This window comes from Agrilus planipennis, unplaced genomic scaffold, assembly GCF_000699045.2.
Source record: "Agrilus planipennis isolate EAB-ADULT unplaced genomic scaffold, Apla_2.0 scaffold307, whole genome shotgun sequence".
NCBI lineage: Eukaryota > Metazoa > Arthropoda > Insecta > Coleoptera > Buprestidae > Agrilus > Agrilus planipennis.
The window spans coordinates 73,590-81,201 of record NW_020439004.1 but is presented as its reverse complement, the minus strand read 5'-3'; the positions used below and the strand labels follow the sequence as shown (position 1 = coordinate 81,201).

At 30.7% G+C, this 7,612-nt stretch overlaps 3 long non-coding RNA genes across 4 annotated transcripts in view; 1 reads left to right on the top strand and 2 right to left on the bottom strand.

The window, feature by feature from the left end:
• The window catches only part of LOC108742450, a 12,120-nt gene extending 8,836 nt beyond the window's left edge, over positions 1-3,284 (bottom strand). The window contains exons 1-2 of the long non-coding RNA XR_003231431.1: positions 3,209-3,284; positions 3,019-3,147 (exon numbers count right to left, since the gene is read on the bottom strand). This is a non-coding gene — a long non-coding RNA (uncharacterized LOC108742450). The remainder of the gene's footprint in view (positions 1-3,018; positions 3,148-3,208) is intronic.
• LOC108742449 overlaps positions 1-6,751 on the top strand; it is a 27,650-nt gene extending 20,899 nt beyond the window's left edge. The window contains exons 7-8 of one of the 2 annotated variants that reach the window (XR_001938676.1): positions 6,141-6,417; positions 6,692-6,751. This is a non-coding gene — a long non-coding RNA (uncharacterized LOC108742449). The remainder of the gene's footprint in view (positions 1-6,140; positions 6,418-6,691) is intronic. The other variant, XR_003231429.1, reaches the window with a different exon arrangement.
• LOC108737368 lies at positions 7-2,018 on the bottom strand. The gene is made up of 6 exons (XR_003231430.1): positions 1,935-2,018; positions 1,335-1,465; positions 1,150-1,265; positions 747-1,011; positions 195-472; positions 7-126 (listed from the first exon to the last, which is right to left on the bottom strand). It is a non-coding gene; the product is annotated as an uncharacterized LOC108737368 (long non-coding RNA).
• Positions 6,752-7,612: the final 861 nt, after the last annotated feature.

Sequence of the window (7,612 nt, the reverse complement as noted above, 5' to 3'; positions counted from 1 at the left end):
AAAAAAAACATGCAAAATAAAAAACTAATTTGAATAAAACGAACTTGATGAATTCTACTACATAGAGCATGCAAGATAGAGAACTATTTTAACTATGGGGTCATCTTTGTCTTCTCCAACGTCGATCTGAAACAGATACGGTGGTAATAGATTAATAAAGAGCAATTAAAATTAATTGTATCAAGTATTCTCACCTTAATTAATAATAGACTGTAACAATCCAAAGTTTGCAGGTGTGAAAAGCAAACCAAATCCAGTAGAAATGCCAAAGAAGAAAACTTGCTCCTTTAGTGGAATTCCAGTAAATCTCCTCTTGTTCTCACTTATCTGTTGAAAATTAACTGCATAATGTTGCAAGGTGAAGATGAAAACAGCAAATCCAGAATAGAGTCCAAGAAAGACAACACCAGTTATTAGTTTTGCTTCAATAGGATCAATCTGAACTTCAATTTCCTCTCATCTGTTGGACGATCTGTAGAAATAGACAAAAAAAAATATTAATTAAAGAAGGGATTAAGTTAAGTAAAACATGAAATACAATAAAAACATGCACCAAAAGGCAAGTAAATAACTACATTATAAAATGGCGACATGGGCGTCAATTACATTTATGACAGATAAATGCCAAAAGCAATAGAGATAACCATAGATGGACGATGTCAATTTATGCTGTAAACAATAGATAATTGATAGAAGAGAAACCATAGATGCCACAGAAATAATTAAACAGTAAAACAACCGCTTACCTCAAATATACTCTATGGTGCTCTAGTTTTATTCCTAAGCGTTGTTCAACAATAGACGCTTGTGAAAGGAAAATAATGCCACTGATGGTGAAATGAACCACACAGTAGAAGACATCACATGTGTAATTTTATATGCATCGGTGTCAATTGGACTGCACGTATTTCTAAAAACTGCACCTTTCAGGTCCCAAGGGGCTCCACTCCTCCAGGTTTCCAATCGTTTTTATTTTTTCACCTTGTTCGTTTCATGTGTTAAAATCATAACCTGTTGAAACAATTTAATGTTAGTTTCATCTTAAATATTAAATTTTCAAGTATTTTAACTTACAATTCAAAAGAGTAAAAAATTATAACAGTAATTATCATCAAACCATTCTCCATAAAATAATTAAAGATTCCTTACCCTTTCTACTAACGGTCCATTTCCAAAACCAATCCAAAGAAGCATGAATGGGATTCTACTTCTTCCCCTTGCTGATTTACCCTCTCAATGTCAATTTATTACGTTTTACTGGAAACCTGTTGAAACAACTTAGTCTTATTTTTTTGTTAATTAAGTTTTGTTACTTTATTATTAATGATAATTACCACCATTAACATCTTGTTCTGTGTATTTTTCGACTAGCATTCTTGGAAATAAAAGTATATTTGACTGCCAGGATCATCACATCTGTAAATAGTTTTCCCATCTAATCCAAGGATGTCATCTCAAAGCAAGCCTATATTGTAGAAAAAAAAAAAATAAGTCGTTAAAATCCAATGTATATAATAGCAAACTAAATATGATTTTTTTTAACAGAAATTTAGAATTTTACAGGCGGGATAATATTTTTAAAGGACATTTTACGTATTTTGATTATAAAACGAAAGAAATTCTTGGCGACGTGGTCACATCACTAAGAAAAATCTACGATCATCGCATAAACCTGTTTTCAAAATTTAAAAATTTTAACAAATCCCTAATTATTCGACCCCAAATAATCAATAAAACTATAAAAATTCACAGTAAAACAGTGAACAAGCAAGATGCTAAGATGGACCTCACATGTTAGAGCACGAAACCGACACGCCACCGGCCATTCACGCCGAAGAAAATCTAAGTAATGGTAATCGAAACACATCAATCATTGAATAGAAACATATTCTGCATAGTCAAATTGAAATAGAATAAGGATTAGGGCTAAATACCTTCAGGCGTCGTTCCCGTTTACGAACAGCAAAAATGCTTGAACTGACCGAAGGCAACACTCGACATAAAATGATATGAATCATAGATAATAGATACACAAAGGGTATGATATGAATCGAGTCGGAAGGCCATAGATGAAAATCCCTTCTATACCTATGATCCATAGATTTTATAGGTGCATTCGATCGTACTAACTCAGTTTAATTCGTAAATAAAATTATATCAATTTCTAAGAATCGATGCACTATTTCCAAGCAAATTAATTAAAAAAATATCTATGTGAATTCTTGCTTAAGATACGAATGGTTGTTTTCATGGTGTATTTAAATCACGATTTAAACACATAATAATCAAATNACAACATTCATTTACACCAACAGTGTTTAGTGTTATAAAATCATAATTATTTTCTCAGACTGTTTATGTATTAAATGAATTTAAATAGATTATTAAAACCTAAAAATTTAGTTGCTTACAAATTTCGACTCACATTGTAACATTTCTATCTTTATGTAGACTACAGCGCACTCATTTAATTTCGTGGGAAGGTACGATAATAGCTTGAATTTAAAATACACAATTTTAATAAATTGTTGGTCTTTCTTATAGGCAACCCACTTTACTTCATAGGATTCTTATTATCGGCGCAGCAGAAAATATTCGTCCGTTTTGTGAAAGACGAGTTAAAATATTCACTAGCAAGTTTTAGTCATGACTACTTATTACATATTACAATAAGGGAGAAGTTTATCTAACAAGAATCAAAAACGACGTTTTTAAATTGGGAATTGAAAGTACCCCTTTGCTATTCATGCATTCATTATACTGACGCCCCACATCTTTTATTTATTTTGTTACTTTCAACTCGTTTATTTAATAAAGGAGAAATTAATTTATCAAAAAATAGAAACGGCGTATTTAAATTTAGAGTTCAAAGTGCATCCCTTTGATTTCCAACTATAAAATTCATTTCATTGATACATCACAAAGACTTTTATACATATTAGGACTTTTAGCTGGTTTAGTAAGGAAGAAATTCGTTTGTAATTTAAAGAAAATTAAAAAAAAAAGAAATAATCCTACCTTTCCAATGTACCTACTGTCCATGTTTGTAAAGAGCAATTCTGGAATAACAACTTTGTAGTGCCCACATGTTTAGTGAAGGATCTAAAACCCCTACACAAAACTCCGGAAGTGAATAGTTCAAAACTTCTGAAAAAACAATTTTATTTTACAATTACTAAGAAAAAGCTCAATAAAAGTAAGATTCTACCTTTCTTTGTAAGTCAAAGGGCAGTCCAAAATATTCTTATAGCAGTGGAATTCTCCTTAATTTGCAAATGCTGAAACAAAAAGAAATATTGTTTACCTGTTTAAAATAAATGAGAACAATAATGTAATTAACGACGACATGAATAAAAACGACGCCTTCAAATTTTAAATTGGTGGTTGAATGTGCATCCCCGTAATTTCCAACACTAAAATTCTTTTCATTGTTGACAACAACTTTAATATGTTTTGGTACTTTAATCTCGTTTGGTAACGGAAAAATTAATTTAACATGAAGCAAAAAGGACATTTTTAAATTGGGATTTCTTCAATGAATTACGATAAAACAGCCCGCAAAGCAATATCGAACAAGATATTGTCGTGTGATAATAAATGCATATAATACAAAATTCTTAGAAAACGATTCGAAAAACTTCACTTATTAGATGAACCCAAAGCTAATGAAACTATGGATTCCATTTCTTTCTCTTATTACAATGTGTAAAAGATCAGAAACAAAATAGGGTTGTAAACATTTTGATATAAAATGATTGATCTTAATTTTACACCAATAAAATTATTTGCAACCCTATTTTGGCTCTGATCTTTCACACTAAAAGAACTATTTCGGCATCAGTGTCTTTTTTCCAATTAAAACTGGTGACAAAGGCAAATCATCGACGACCATAAAAAACGAATTTTTCTATCCCTCGGATAAAAGGTACCCCATGTTGTTTTCTATACCCTTGACAATATGTCTACAAAATTTGATCTTGATCGATTGAGTAATTAAGTTAAGTTAAGTTAATAAACAAACAATCTCACATTCACATTTACAATAGTTAGGATTTTTGAAAGAGGACCTTATATCCACGAATATGTTCTTCGTGGGCAAAATCGACCTGTTTCAGGATTTCCGAAAAAAATTGAAGTTGAAAATTTCAAGGTGGAAAGGTTTAATTGCGCCACCCTCTACATATTTAAGTACAATTTCCTTTGTATTTCGACTGACAGATTTCAAGGGTTGTTTCTAATAACCCCTTACATTCAATTTTAAAATATAACTTTAATGATACCATTCTCTTTACAAACGAATTGAAAGCCATTGTCTTAAAAAAATAAATAACCACACGAATATAATATTTCCTAAAGTATTAAGCAAATTCTAAATTAAATAATGCATGTAAATGATTGAATTTTCTTCTTAATTTTTTTTTGTATTCTGGCGCTTTATACAGTATATTATAATAAAATATTAGAGATCGAAACATTTTAATGGTAGTAATAAAATTAACAGAAGAGTAACGGAATCGTAAAAAAGATCAACACGGGTTTCCTCTTTGCAGAACTATTGTGTGGATAGATAAATACAATACGTTGCTACATTTTAGATTTTAGCACATACGCTGGCTTTTAAGTATTAGACACTTAATATTCTGCAAGAGCAACGCTGAATCAACTCTTTTCTTTGAGGGAATCGTATTAGGTTTACTTATTTACGAAAATTTCAGCAGTAACTGTTTATTACTAACACCGTGAACATTTACCACTCCGCATGAGGGGTAGTTCCAGTTTATATTACTGTAGTGCAAAAATAGAGAGGACAATTTTGAGTTCCTAAAAACAGTTTGTTTATTTGTTGTCTGATTTAATATATGTTACAGATTCATTCAAATTACCNGATATAACAGAATTTGCGTACTATACCGCATGTACCAAGGATTATTGATTTTTATTATTTATTTTCAATTAATTTACTTGTAATGTTGTATTAATTCTTAGACATTGATATGATTATTTGAAATATGCTGTTAGTGTTGTAGTTTTCGTGGGATAGATTTTCTTTTTAATGCGTATCGCTTTCTATTTACGAATATAAGTATAATTGAACGCACCTATAAAACGTATTATTTATGTATCATAGGTATAGAAGAATTTTTGTCTATGGATCATCCGGCGATTCTCATGTCATTTTGCTTTCGGTCTTCTAGAAGTCGGCAGGTTACGGTGTTTGTTCTCCATGAAAGGAAACGACGCTTAAAGGTAATAATTAGTTCTAATCCTAATCCTTTTATTCGATTTTCATTTAGTGGTTGATGGATTTCGATTACCTTGATTACGATTTGTTGGAAATTTTTCGACGTGAACGACTTCTGTGCCGTGCTGGTTTGGTGCTTCAACATTAGAGTCCATCTTGGCATTTTGCTTGTCGACCACCACTACTGTGAATTTTTACATTCTTGGTTTATTTGAGGTGGAATAATTAAGGTTTTGTTAGAATTTTTCAATTTTGAAAACCGTTTTAGGCGATGATTGTAGATTTTTCATATTTATGTGACCACGTCGTGACGATTGCTTTCGTTTTATAGCCAAATATGTAAAATTTTTCTCAGAGATAATCGTTCTGCCTTTAAAATTCTAAGTTTCTGTTGGAAATATTTTTATTTTTGCTTTGTTATTTTATAGATTGGGTTTTAACGAATGTTTTCTTTTTATAATACAGACTTGCTGAGAGATAACATCCTTGGATTAGATGGACGAGTTACTTATAGGTCTAATATTTGTGGCAGTCAGACTTATTTTTATCTCCAAGGATGGTAACGAGCTGATCGAAAAATTCATCATTCAAAGGGGTCGAAACGTGCGGAAGCAGAGCCCGACTCACGCTTATCTCTTGTGCTTGAAGAGAGGCCATTTGTAAAAAGGGTAAGTAATGTTTAATTATTTTATAGTTACATTTACAAAATAATTTTTGATTTCCTAAATCTTGTATTCCATTTGTTTGACAATAATTATTACTGTAATTTTTAATTCTTCTGAATTGTAGTAGTTAATTACTTAATTTGATGGTATCTTATTTGATTGATGGAAGTATGGTTCTTAATATTTTAAAACATAATACTTGAGATGATAATAACATTAAATTGTTTCAACAGGTTTTAATAAGGTAAAAAAATTAGAACGACTGGAGACCTGGAGGAGTGGAGTCCCATTAATGCTCCCTTCCCTTGGACATAAAAGGTGCAATTTTTAGAAATACGTGCAGTCCAATTGACACCGATGTATATAAAGTTACACATGTGATGTCTTCTACTATGTGGCTCATTTCATCATCAGTGGTATTATTATCCCTTTCTCAAGCATCTATTGTTGGAGAAACTTCCCTGTTATCAACGCTTATGAATAAAACTAATACCATAGAATATACTTGAGGTAAGCGGTTGTTTTACTGTTTAATTATTTCTCTGGCATCTATGGTTTCGCTTCTATCAATTATCTATTGTTTACAGCATAAATTGACATCGTCCATCTATGGTTATCTCTATTGCTTTTGGCATTTATCTGTCATAAATATAATTGACGCCCATGTCGCCATTTTATAATGTAGTTATTTACTTGCCTTTTGGTGCATGTTTTTATTGTATTTCATGTTTTACTTAACTTAATCCCTTCTTTAATTAATATTTTTTTTTGTCTATTTCTACAGATCGTCCAACAGATGAGAGGAAATTGAAGTTCAGATTGATCCTATTGAAACATTAAATTACCTAACCGTACAAAAACATTTATTACTAACTATCGTAAAATCAACTTTTTTGATCCTAAAACTGTAATTTTGAATAGTAAAAAGTGCAACTGTTATCACATGCGTAACTCTGTTGTATTAAAGCGCAATTATTTACATATTTTCAAATAATTTGGGAAACCTAACATTAACCCAGCGAAAATAAGTATTAAAAATTGTGTTTGAATTTAATGGTCGAAATATTTTAGTGAATCCGTGTCTGTTGTACGGATTTTTTTATCGTTTATTATCGTTCAGACGAACTTGGTACTATTACACAAATATGTTGAAAATTGACTGTATTTTAACCGAGAGATAAGAGTGTTAAAATACTAACAGGGGGGTTGTGGGGTAAAGGGACAGCTACGATGGGAACTACTTTTACTTATACTTATGTAAATACATTCTAAATTGTTTGACTTTGTATTGTTTTCTCTTGCGGTTTTTGCATGGCAGCTTGACTCATCAATAATAATATTGTTTGGTGAATGGTCAACGACAATAATATATGTACATACATGCTGATATATTACCACAAATAATAAAATTAAAATACATGAAGGAGTAGATAGATAATTGGACAACTGAACGTTTTCATTAAAAACTGCGAAATATAAATAAGAAATTGCCTATTGATTGTACTTAATTAATATATCAGTCTAATTTCTTTCATAAGAATTATTGTGAAGTTATTTTTTGAGGTTTTCATATCAAAAGTGATAAAAATAAATAAAAAAAAATACGGCGTGTAATTATACAACACGCTAATGAAGTGAAACTTCTTCAAATACGCAAACATACCGCGATAGGGGTTAAGGAATTGGTTTAATGGTATTATTTGTA